We start from the raw sequence: 12466 nt of genomic DNA, 5'->3' as shown, positions 1-12466 counted from the left end.
TCTCTTCTCCAGGCTGAACAACCCCAACTCTCTCAGCCTGTCCTCACAGGGGAGGTGCCCCAGCCCTGATCATCTTTGTGGCCTCCTCTGGACGCGCTCAAGCAGGTCCATGTCCTTCTGATGTTGGGGGCCCCAGCGCTGGACACAGCACTGCAGGGGGGGATCTCATGAAAGCAGAGTAGAGATGGAGAATCCCCTCCCTCGACCTGCTGGCCACACTTCTCTTGATGCAGCCCAGGACACAGTTGGCTTTCTGGGCTGCAAGTGCACATTGCTGGCTCACAGTCAGTTTTCCATCCACCAATATCCCCAAGTCCTTCTCTGCTGGGCAGCTCTCAATCCACTCATCATGATGTACGTAGGCTCTTAGTCACATCTCCTATGTCCAGATTTTCATAAATTTTTAGGGCAACTAAAGATGCAGATCAGTCTAATGGGGCTGATAAAGCACTGATATAATTAAAGTGGTGCCACTGGCTTGTTTAGACCATTGGCGTGTTTTCTCAGCTCTCTGGAAGATCTCCCTGTGGTTTTGAGTGCTTGTATCCATTTGGACATCTCTGCTCTAGGAGGCGGACAAACACTGACTGATGTGTTGTCTGGAGAGCAGCAAGCAGCCAACCTGTGGTGACAACCTCTGAGAGAAACCTTTTAAATTGCAAGATTTTTATGACATATGGTGAAAGGGTGCACCTGAGAAAGTAGTCAAAGTCATGATTTGTTGCCCTGGGCTCAGGAAGACCAAGATTTGAACACAGATGCTGAACATCATTCCTGGTGATCTAAAATCCTCTTCAGTCTCCACATACCCTTAAAAGCAGTAAACCTGCTGTGAAACCTCAGTGCTGTGAGTGGCAGCCTGTGTCACTGAACTGACATGTTGCCAGGGACATTTTCCTCCTCAGCTCCGGTTGCCTTCCTGGCTGTCAGTTTCTCACAGTGACTAGAAGAATAGAGGTCTAACCAGCTTAATGACACTTCCCATGACTGTATGTGGGTGCTAAAAGCAACTCTGAACACTTAAATTAGAAGATGACACACGCATTGTGGCTGGAGTGCAGTTGTCAGAAGAAACAACACAAATTTCTTCCAAACAGCTGCTTGAGTGCCAACACTCATTTGGGTGCACCAACTGTGGGAAGACCTATGCTTAAAATAAATGGGCTTCCAGCACAAGCAAGCAGTGGATTTGACTTATTTAGCATCCTTTGCTGGCTCTCACATTTTCCGCCACCTTGCACCACACTGGTGGCCTGGCAGGTGGACTCTGTCCTGAGCAAAGCAGGAGAGAGAAGGTGCTTCTCTGTCCTTGGGAGAAGGTGCTTCTTCACAATGAGAAATAACTCCAGTAAAACCCAGCTGTAGCTGGTGGCCTAGACACTAGAATTTGGACAGGAGCCGGGGGGATGCTGCTGCTAGGCCAGCACTGTGTCCTTCAGTGAGATGTGCTTCCCTTAAGGCTTTGCAGGCTCTGATTATCCCACTGGTTTCAGTCTGTGAGCACGTCCCTGTAACTGTGTTCCTGATCACTGCTTATACCATGCAAAGATAAACATATTTTGCAAGATCTTTCCTGCTTTTCACTCTCAGACACATCAGTGGAGTCTGGGGCACTCAGTGCCTTACTACCCTACACTATAACCCCAGGAAAGCAATATAAATGGACCAAAATGTTGCATCATTTAATACATGCAGATTAGGGAGCAGCAGAGTCACAGTCATTGTGAAGTGGAATGTTTCTGGGATCTTGGTGCACACAGATTTATGTAAAATATTGATGGGAATTTTTAAATTCAGTAGACCTACTTGTGAATAAAAAATACAGATTAACAATGAATGATTATTGTTATTTTTAGTGGCAAAGGTGTGTGTATGAAGTCATACTCTGTATACCATTACTCCTTCTCCCTTACGCACACACAGACATTTGATAATCCTATACAGACGTAACACAAGGAGTCCAGTTGTTCGATGCACCATACAGAGCCCAGGTGAGTAATACTCATATTAACAAGATTGCAAATACAGGGCTGAGTGCCTACAATTTCAAGTCATTGGAGTTTTCATTTACTTTGAGAGTTATAGAATTAAACCTTTTTGATTTGGTGCTTTATTTTAAAAAAATCACAAACAGCTGTACTATGACTTTTTTCCAGTGGGCATCTGGACAGTCACATCTGTTTGCAGATGTGCAGGGCCTGCATTACAGTAAAAGTGATACTTGCACTGGGGTGGGGAGGCAGATGACTGCAGTGAAGGACAAGGGACAGAGCTCAGATTGTAGGAGAAACCATGTAAATGATCTAGATTTGTTGACTTTTAAAGGTGTTTTATTTACAGAAAAGATTAAACATCACTACATAAACTGGGAGCCATAGAGTTGATGCTACAACTGTGTTGAGCGTTTCACAGAGCTAAGCTGACAGAGCCCAGTAAATGTCCTGTTACACATGGATCTGGCTGCCATATTTTGGGCTGCAATTCAAAGCCAGAAACCACAGAAAACTTGGATCATTTACAGCTGACAAGCCTGACAGGCAAAAAGTATGTTTTCTTTGACTGGAACCAGATTGTACAGCAAGCAATGGCTGAGCATCAAGTAATGGCGATTGGGTCAAGAGACCAGCCAAAGATTTTCCAACCAGGCCAAAACATGTATTTCAGTCCAAACAACTGACACTGCCTATGGCCAACCCACTTGAACCTAGATGTTTTGGAAACAAACACTGTTTTGCTGCTCTGATGAAACAACATATTCAGGGATACCTGATGTACATTTCTGTATAGACCTGGGCTGATGTAGCAGGAAGGCTGGACTTTGGCAAATTAATTTTGCTCTCATTTACATGACTGCAAATCTGGAGTCATTTCATATGTGTCAGTGGGATTCATACTAGGACAGCAGTATCATGGTTTGCAGTGCTGGTTGTTGGTGCCACACTACCACTGTCTAGGTTTCCTCTTAACACTCTCGAGTCCCTGGAATAGCTGCGATAGACGCACACAGCGGGTAGAGGGTTTTAAATCTGCTGTTTCCAGAACATTTTGCACAGGCAGGAGCACTACCTCTTATTTTTTTTAGTGACCTCATTTAATATGTAGCCCCTAGAAAAGACACTAGTGTGCTTTGTTTGCTCTTGGGATCCATAAGGACACAAGCAGGGTATTTTCTAAAGTACTTGTTCTGCTTTTCTGATAACATTTGCTTCAGTTTCAGTTCATGCACATTCAGATAAAGGCTGTTCTTAGGGTGTTTTTCTTCTACTGGTTTTATTCTGGGAACTGCATTTTTTTTAGTGTGCTCTTTCACTGGAAACAGAATTGTAGTGTATGAGCTGCTGCTGGCCTGTCCAAGCATGGCATGACAATCACAGGTGGGTGCCAGTAATTGACCGAGTGGGGCCATGTGTTGGTGGCCCCGATGCTGTTTGCCAGTTGGCATAGCATTTCCTCTGGAAGGGCAAAGAGCACAGCCCTCTCTGGGCTGATGTGTGGTGACTACAGGTTAGAAAGGATAAAGAGCTCCATCCAAGCATGAAACATTGGGAAGAATCTGAGCTCTTTCACAGCAGCCTGGTCTACAGCAGGAACAGCCAGAGCTGACTCACCACACTCACTTTTAATTCTACAGATGTGAAGCAGAAACAAACAGCAAAGTCGCTTGTACTATATAATTAAATGAGGTCTAAGCCTTATTAACATTTTTCAGGGCTCACAAGGAAGAATGTTATTGTCTTCACTGTGGTTCTGACAGGGTAGCTGTGAAAGAAGAACTTGGACTTTTTTCAGGCCTGTGTGGGAAAGGCAAAGGCAGGACAAAAACAGCATCTCTCTCAAATCTCACCAAACTTCCCAAAGCGAATGTGAGACTGTACAGGCCTTACCCAGGCCCTGGATGCCAAGGCAGAGTTCAGATGGGGGCCAGATCTTGTTATTTTGAATCCACGGTTTTGACTGAAGTGCTGCACATATGAAAAGACCTGCCCTTACCCGCACCATATCTCCTACAGTGGGACCCACACTGAGCTCACCCCTTCAGTCAAAAGGATGGGTCTTATACAGCTTGGGCTGTTTCAGTCAGGCAGATGTGGGTTTTAATTAATTCAGGGCCATCAAATTTCCTCCCCAGTCTTTTTTCTGCATTTGTACAAGTGGGACTGATATGGGAAAGCTGATGAATCAAAACAAATGAGTACCGCTATAATTCACAAGTCACAGTCAACACGCTTGCTAAATAAAAGCATCAGAAAGGTTTCTATCGGCCTAAATATTGAAACCAAATTTTATTTTTTGAAAATGACATTACACACATCTTGCAAATGTACATTTAGATGAAAAAACAATGAGTAACAAATATTGAGAGCAAAGCTATAAAGTGGACAGGTTCTCTGCTGCATGGCATTGCATTACAAGAATACTCAGACCTGGGATGGTTATTACAAGTAGTAAAAACAGTTCACAACACCTCACAAAAATGGAATTTTTTTCTAGAAAGTCAAATATTCTAACAAAAGGAAATTCTGTTAAGGGAGAAGAGGCATGGGGGACAGATGTGTGGAACTAGGTACATTTTGTGGTTTTGTGGCAGGGCTTTGTGGGGTTTTTTTAAGTCCGTTTCTTACAAAATCCATCTTTGTGAGTGACCCCCTCTTTTCTAAGACTTTGACTATTTTGTGTTCTCCATTGCCAACAGAACCACAGCTATTACACAATAAGCCCTGCATACTCAACTCAGGGCTTGGGAGTGTGGAGAAAGAGTTGTCTACAGAACCCCTACCAACATAATTCCTATAGACCATCCCCCACCCCCTTCCGCTGTGTATCCAGGAAAATCAAAAAGTGTGTGCAAACTCCGCAAATCAGGGGCCGTGGGACTAGTCCCATGTAGAACAACCAGGTGTGAAAGCCACGGCCAATACACCACGTGCCATATGCCTCAGCTGCAATGGATCGGCAAGATCGCATGTTTACCAGTGACGCAAACTTCCAAAGATTTAACTTGTTCCCCAGTTCAAGCAGAGGCAACAGGTGACTGATCTCCATCTGTTTTTGCCTTGAAAGTTAGAGTCTAATCAAAGTGCCAAGGCAAGGCGCTGTGAGAAATAAGTTCCCCAAGAGAACCTGTTGAGAACTGCTTTTCAAACCTCGTTGTATATCATTTTATTTATGCCCAAATCTGTACTTTACAACCACGAGAGAGACAAAGACAGAGAGGGAGAGAGAGAGAATCTTTCCAGGAGGAAAGGAAGAGCTAATTAAGAAAAGAGGTACAGGACCATGCATTTACTCTCAAAAGCTTGTTCACGAGCAAGCTAACATTTCTAACACTACAACCACTCATCTACATCTGTTTGCTAAGTAACTGAGTTCTACCTACATCTAGGGAGCAGAAGGGGTTTTTTTCTTTTCTTCCCCCTCCCTTTAAAACGTCAATAAAAATGTTTTCTGTACAAGTTGAATGGCACAAAAGGTGGTTAAGATGCTAAATAACTCACCACAAATGAGAATGCAAAATTAGTTCAAAACATGCATGGACTGTGTACAGGTAAGCAAGGAATCATTGGCATAAAGCTGCAATATATTACAAGATGATACAGTTGAGATCTTTTGGAATAACCTCTGCTTGTTTTGTCCCTTTAAGAGAACTTCACATAAAAATTCAGTGTAAAGGGAATTCAAGGTATATATCCAAGCAGAAAGTTAATTATGGGCAACATTATTTGTCTGAAGAGAAAAGCATTTCCCCTCCCCTTCCATGCACTCCCCCAAGGTACAAAAGTCAACATGGTTAGCATTGCTGCAGGCTTGCCAAAAAGAAAGGTTAGATAGATCTGTTTTAGGAGAACAAAAGCACCATTTAAATTAATAGCTCTTTGTACAATGTAATTAATTAAATACCTTATTATTTAAACAAAAACGAACTGAAATTTATCAATCCCAACAAAATAACAACTGAACCCTTACCACCCACGTGTCCTCCAAGGTTATGTACACAGAGTTTAAAGTATACCAGCTAAACTTTAAACCTGGCTGCCCCTCCAACCCCCACCCACTGAATGACAATAGAAAATACATTGTGGCCTCTCAGTTATATTATATTGCAGCTTTGTTATTAATGATGAAATCATACAAACTCAATGAATGACCTAAGACAGTAATCCATGATCAGGTTCCAGTTCAGCTGCATATCTCCCTCCCTCAACACAACTTGTCGGCAGATTTGCAGCTCAGAGAGAGCCGCAGAGCGCAGGGCCGTGAGCGAAGGCAGTTCCTGCTCTTCAGAGAAGAGTGGTGTGAAGAACTCAGGCTTATACAATGAGAGTCGCTAACCCTAGCTTGTGATTATATTTGTGATTAAGAAAATAAGCAAAGGCTAGTAACAGCAAAGTCAGCAAGCTGATACTCCTTTCCTGTGCTTCTAGACTAGACAGTGTCATAAAATACAGAGTAACATGGAGGGGAATGTGTCGTCATTTCAGAGAATAGGAGATTTGGCTAGACAGGTTTCCTCTTTCTAAAAGACCCTGGGTGTCTTCTAAATTGATAATCGCAGCTGTACTAGTACTGCCACGGTGATAAAGCTGCTTGGATCACACATCATTTAAATAAGAAGCAAACTAACAACAATTTCATATGTCAGAATTCAGCATGTAATTATAACTCACAGGCTTTCTTGTTCTTACATTCAATACTTCTGCTTCACCTTATCTATTATAAACACCAATTAGCAGTGCAATTAATTCCCTAGACATTCTTCTTTTTAAGGAGACACATCATTAGACATCACACTAAATCTGGAAAAAGCTCTTCTGTTGTAAAGAGGGAAAAAAAATGGAAAAAAAGTTGTGTGTTCTGCAACCCCTCGGTGACCTTGTGGTCAGCATGAGAGGGAGACAGAATATCACTGCCTTTCAACTGCCACCTGCAAAGGGAAGTGAATTAAAAACCCATCCATATCTGCTCTGCAATGCTTGGAAGCGGATGGAGAAAAGCAGACATGCTGGAATAAAAAACCAAAACAAACAACAAAAACCCACAAACCCAAAAACCAAACAACAAAAAACCCCCACTAAATGTTTCACAGGGATTCTCTGAAGGTAAAATTCTTCATTACAAGAACTGAGCCTGGTCCCCAACTCAGGGTCCATTTGGTCCATTATAGACATTTCCTAAGTTTGACTCTGCACATGAGTTTCTCAGAAACTCAGGGGTTCAGAACCAGGGTTTGGTTCAGGTCCACCCTGACCAAGTGCCACCAACATGTTTCATTCTGACTGCACGTCAGGTGAATCACTTTGCCCTGCAACAACCCTGCTGTTCAAATGTGACTCAAATTAATCTTGATTTCCTAGATATAACTGTTGCAAATAGAGATGGAAGAACCAGCTTGTATAAAAATCAAAAGCAGCCTTGAGTTTAGATGAGTCACCTAAAATGAACTGAACCTTCCTTTTTATGTTCAGAGACATTTGTTAACATTTTTCTCTAAAAACCAAGCCAACCATAAATCTCTATTCTGCTTGGTTATAGCTGGGACTAGAGTAGAAAAATACTGGAAGAAATAGAAATGCTCTTTCTAGTTCCATAAACCTGCTGGGCTCAGGGCATTTCTATTGGTAGACTGAAGTGAGAGTAAAGTGAGATAAAGCCAACACTCTTAAGAACCAGAAAATACAGAGGACACCCCGATTTGCTAAGGTTCCTTTTTAGTTTTCAATTCTAAATGTTTTAAGATATTTCAACAAAGAAAACTATTTCAACTTTATCATTAACTATAATAAAACTATACAAAATATCTCCCATATATAACTTGCTATTAGAGGTTCATACAAGAGATCACTTTATAGCTGGGGTCAATGAGGTTTTCTCTGCAAAGTCTGCAGCTGTCACCCAGGAAACTGAATCTGCACTTAAGTAATCAATCACTCAAGAATTATTGACAGTAATCAATCTTTGAAATTGGAGACCAACCTTGGACCAAATGGATTCAGCTCCCTTAGTTACAGAGGAGCCTCTGCCTGTTTGAAGCAGCAGAGAATTAGGTGTATTGGGTTTCACTTGTGTTATATATATTGAGCGTCTGAGAATCTACGGACACAAAGAGGTGCAATCTTTATGCAAAAAAAAAAAAAAAAATCTGAGACTAAACAGCAAGAAAATATGTTCAGATAAGTCAGCTGTTTTGCCTTTTAGGTTTAAATTCCCAAGCACTGTAACTCAACTGAATTTAGAAAAAAGATCTCATGAGAAAACCAGTGTTAAACACAGATCTCCTTGTTCAGCACGGACTTCCCATTGATTATTGAATGCAGCAGCTCTTACCCACATGGGTAGGCATTTCATGGACAAGATCACCATCAGCCCCTCTGCCTGCACAGCAAATCAAGGTAACCTCCTCCAGGAGCCTGTCTTGGATTTTCACCCTGGTGCAAGTGGGTTGCTACTTTCTCCAGAGTTTGCTGAGCTCCCTGGGAAGGGATGGGAGGTTCAGAGGTGCCCTCATTATTCTCTTGCACATGTCTTGCAATTCCCCAGTGTGCCAGGCCTGTACTTCTCCAAGCCAGGGCATGCTGATGAATTTCTATTTTTGATCTGATAGGGAGGAATAAAAATAAAACCAAGCGACAGGTTGGTGCTGTCATTCAGCAACGGGCTGGATCTTGCCCTCCCCCTTTTAGGGATGACACATGCTGGCAGAAGTAAAACAGGAACAGGGGAGGAACTTCAAACCAAGTAAGTTCTCCTGCCTGCGGCCAAGTGTGACCTTATTTCTGCCATCCGGATCGGGACACAGACTGTTGTGGCAGATATCCTGCATCCTGGCTTGCATACCTGCAGGGGCAATAACTCTCTCAACATGCAGCCAGGAACCCCTGCTGCTTTTCTGCCCAGAGCCAAGCTGTAGATCCTCAGCTAGCCCCAGCCTCCCCTTTTGTTTGTTTTTGAAGTTCTTGGCTTTTGTCTTTTATTATTCCCACACATCAATGGCACTGACATTTCCAGTGCTCTGCCTCCCATTTGATTTTCTGTGAAGTTCATGCTCATCACTCAGTAAATATCTCCTAACAAATGCCCCCCACCATTCTTCTTAGAAACAAGTCTTTTTTCCTTTGTTACCCATGACACTGGCCATCAGGGCATCTTTCTCTAATGATGCCAACTTTCTTTTTTCAGCTGACAGACTCTAATTACTGCAAAGATTTGTTAATTCCCTTTGGGCATCGTCCTTCTTCAGTTGTTTGAGTGATAAACTGTCAGACCTAAGGAAGCTCTAAACTGGCTCGAGAGTCCTGAGTTACAGTTCACTGAGATATAGAGCAAGAGCCAGAATAGGTTAGTTCAACTAAGTGCATTAAGCAATGAAACTGAAAGGCAACTCTTTCCCATGAAGCCATCTGGCCATGAACACTTTCTAAACAAGAAAGCTTTCAACAACAAGCCCACTGTTTTCTTGGTAGAAGGCCACTGAAATCATTAAACTTATTCATTGTTTACAAATACAAGGCCTACATTTTGAATGGTAACATGAATTGCCCCTGATATGTACACGTACATGTAACAAAAAGAGGGGCAGCAGGGATCTGTATTCAGGCAACTCCAGATAAGAGATTTGGGTTGCTGGATGTGGATATGGCTTTGCTCTCAGGGTTGTTGCTGGCTCCTCCAGGGGTTTTGGGGGAACTAAAAATTATGTGTCTTGTCTTTCACCATTAGTAAAATAATGAAGCGTTTTTACAGCATCGTTTTGAGAGAGCCAGAGTTCCTGAAAAGACTTGCCAAAGACAATGGACCATAGTTTGCTTCTATAAGGTTTTTAGACTTTGCTAAGTAATGAATAAATCTCAAGAGCAAGTTCTTCCATAGCTCTTTGTATCAGCCTATCTCAAAGCACCTTACAGACGGAGGTAAGTATTGCGATCAGCTCTTTATGCATTGGGACACCATGGCACAAGGAGACCTGATCCGTCCACAGTTATGCCAAAGACCAATAGCTCTGAAATCCCAATGGCTCTGAAATCCCATTGCTGAATCCACTAGGTTTGATTCTCATTTGCTCATTGGCTGAAAATGGGTGTCAGTGTTTTTAATCTTCCCTAAACAGTGTCCTGAGGGACAGATAGTGGTCTGTGACCCCAAAGCTCTGCATTTTCACCTGCAGACATAGTATTTGTACCCTACCCTGCAACTGGGATTCTGTCAGAGCAGCTATCCAGTGGCATTGCTGAAAAAAAGCCTTTCCATCCACCCACTTACAATCTCTGAGCACCTCCCCTCTATTAAAACATGATTTTTTGTCAGCTTGGCCCTAGACCTTCAGACAAATATCAAATGACTAGATCCGTTCCAGATGAAACAAAACAAAACAAAATGAGAGGTCTATACACATTGCTGGCCCCAGCCTTTCACCTGGAGACACCCAGAATGAGAGACACCAGATGTCAAGCCAGGAGCAAAGGAGGGTGAAGAGTATCTGAACGACAGAATCAATAACCAATGCAGCAGAACCCAGCCTGGTTCACTCCACAGTCGGTGAGGAGTGGCTGCACTGGGAGACACAAGGCTCAGCTTTAACATTTCCTGAGATTCCATGGAGAGGCCTGCTCAGATTCATACAGATGGGACAGAGGCATCAGCCAGAAGAAATCTGTGATTCTGAAGACAATAATTTTCAAGGGCTGGTTGAATAAATGTGAGATGGGCTAAATATTTCAGGAATCAAAGTCTGTCTCCTTTTGACAAGGCCATTTTTACCTAGACCTTGTTGGGCACATGTACAGTCCTGCTTCTGAAGCCCAAAACATGTTGGAAGGCACTTAAAGTCTTAACCTTCTTGGTCTCATTACACTAAGGTGGTGTTTCAGCTGGATGCCTTCTAGGTATCTTGCGTAAAGCACTAATCCTGTCCCATGGACTGACCTCACTCTTTGTCTAGATAGACAGAAAAAGATCTTCATCTTCTGTCATCCATTTCCTTCTACAAAGAACCTCACCAGTCCCAAATACTGTTCCAGCCTGCTTCCATCAGCAACCAGAAAAATAACTTTGAGCCTAAATCACCACTAATAAAAAGAAGCTATTTTGTTCTGTCTTGGTCACAATCAGCACCTCATGTGTGTTAAATGCACCTCTATATAGCTTTTCTCTGGTTGTGGATTGTCTTAGCTTGAGGAGACACTTTCTGGTTTAATTTATACCTACTTTACTTGCCTATTTTTTCTTCCTTTCTCTAAAAATGATTCTCCTTCTACTATAGTAAAAGACAACTCTCCAATTGCCTTGAATGGATGCGGGGTACCACTGAAGAAGTCAATGACAAAATACACTCGTGCTCTTACTGCAATAAAGAAGCCTCATACTGTAAAGTCAATACCGTGCCCCTGCAGAGAAGATGCAACTTCCAGGGATGGCTGTCGCTGGAACAGCATCTGCATAGGGATTCAGTATGGCACTACAGAGCAGTTTCACAAAGTGTTCTGTGAAGTAGCAAGAAGACCAGCACTGACCTCAAAGGTATGAAAAAGCAAACACAAGGCATCCTAAAAATGTCATCAGGATCCATATGGGCAAGGAGAAACTTAACACTTTTATGCCATTATTTCCTCTTGAAAACACTGGTTTGCTGTTTGCCACAATTTTTGGTCCTACCTCCCTTTTTCCTTTCAAAAGTACTGTTCAAACAAATGAGAGAGAAGTAACAGCTAGACTGTGTGCGCGACTTTTTGCATGCATATGTGTGTGTTAGCTAAATGTGAAAAAGAGACGTGGAAGTTGTTTTCTAAGCAGAATTATTTTTCTGTTTTCTATGAAAATAACACAATTAGTGTTTCTAGCTCCTGAGAAGATTGTAAATAATGTGCAGTTATAGGAAACACAGACAATGGTAGGCAAAAGCTATTTCCATCGCCCACTGCAGAGTGGACCAAGATAAAAATCCGATTACCAATCTCTTTCAAAATTACTTCAAGATGTAGAGTCTTGGTTGGCTATTTAGCTGGTGGAATTGAACTACCTCCAAATCTTATACCAGATGAGGCTTTAACCCAGAAACTTCAGGATTATAAATGCTTTACAGGTGACAAAAATCCTGAGGCTGAAGATTATGCTGCATTGCCCTGATCTTCTACAGTCAAGACCATCACTGGAATGTACAAATACATCAATCTATGCTTGGAGGATTGCTCTAATTTCTTCCTAATGATTGTGTGTCTGAAACAGGTATTTTTACTGTAGATGCAAATTTGCTAAAATATGCTGGATACTGAATAAAGGTAGATTTCAAAGAAACAAATCTCTACTACTTTGTCTCTCCAATTTGTTTTTAAATACTGTATTGTTTTAAGACAATACAGTCTTAGTGATTCAATTAGTCTCTGAAAACACTAAAGGCAGCCTCATGAGGCAAATTAGACAGGGTTTTTATAGCAGAATTAATATGGCAAATCCTCATATCCTGTGGAGTTTTATG

General features: G+C 42.1%; 1 long non-coding RNA gene across 1 annotated transcript in view; it reads right to left on the bottom strand.

Moving 5' to 3' along the window:
* Positions 1–12466, bottom strand: part of LOC141949269 (uncharacterized) — a 191895-nt gene that overhangs the window by 78325 nt on the left and 101104 nt on the right. The gene's annotated exons all lie outside the window — the stretch shown is intronic.

Source organism: Strix uralensis, chromosome 13 (assembly GCF_047716275.1).
Source record: "Strix uralensis isolate ZFMK-TIS-50842 chromosome 13, bStrUra1, whole genome shotgun sequence".
Taxonomy (NCBI): domain Eukaryota; kingdom Metazoa; phylum Chordata; class Aves; order Strigiformes; family Strigidae; genus Strix; species Strix uralensis.
The sequence above is the reverse complement of the archived record's forward strand: the minus strand, read 5'-3'. Positions and strand labels throughout refer to the sequence as shown.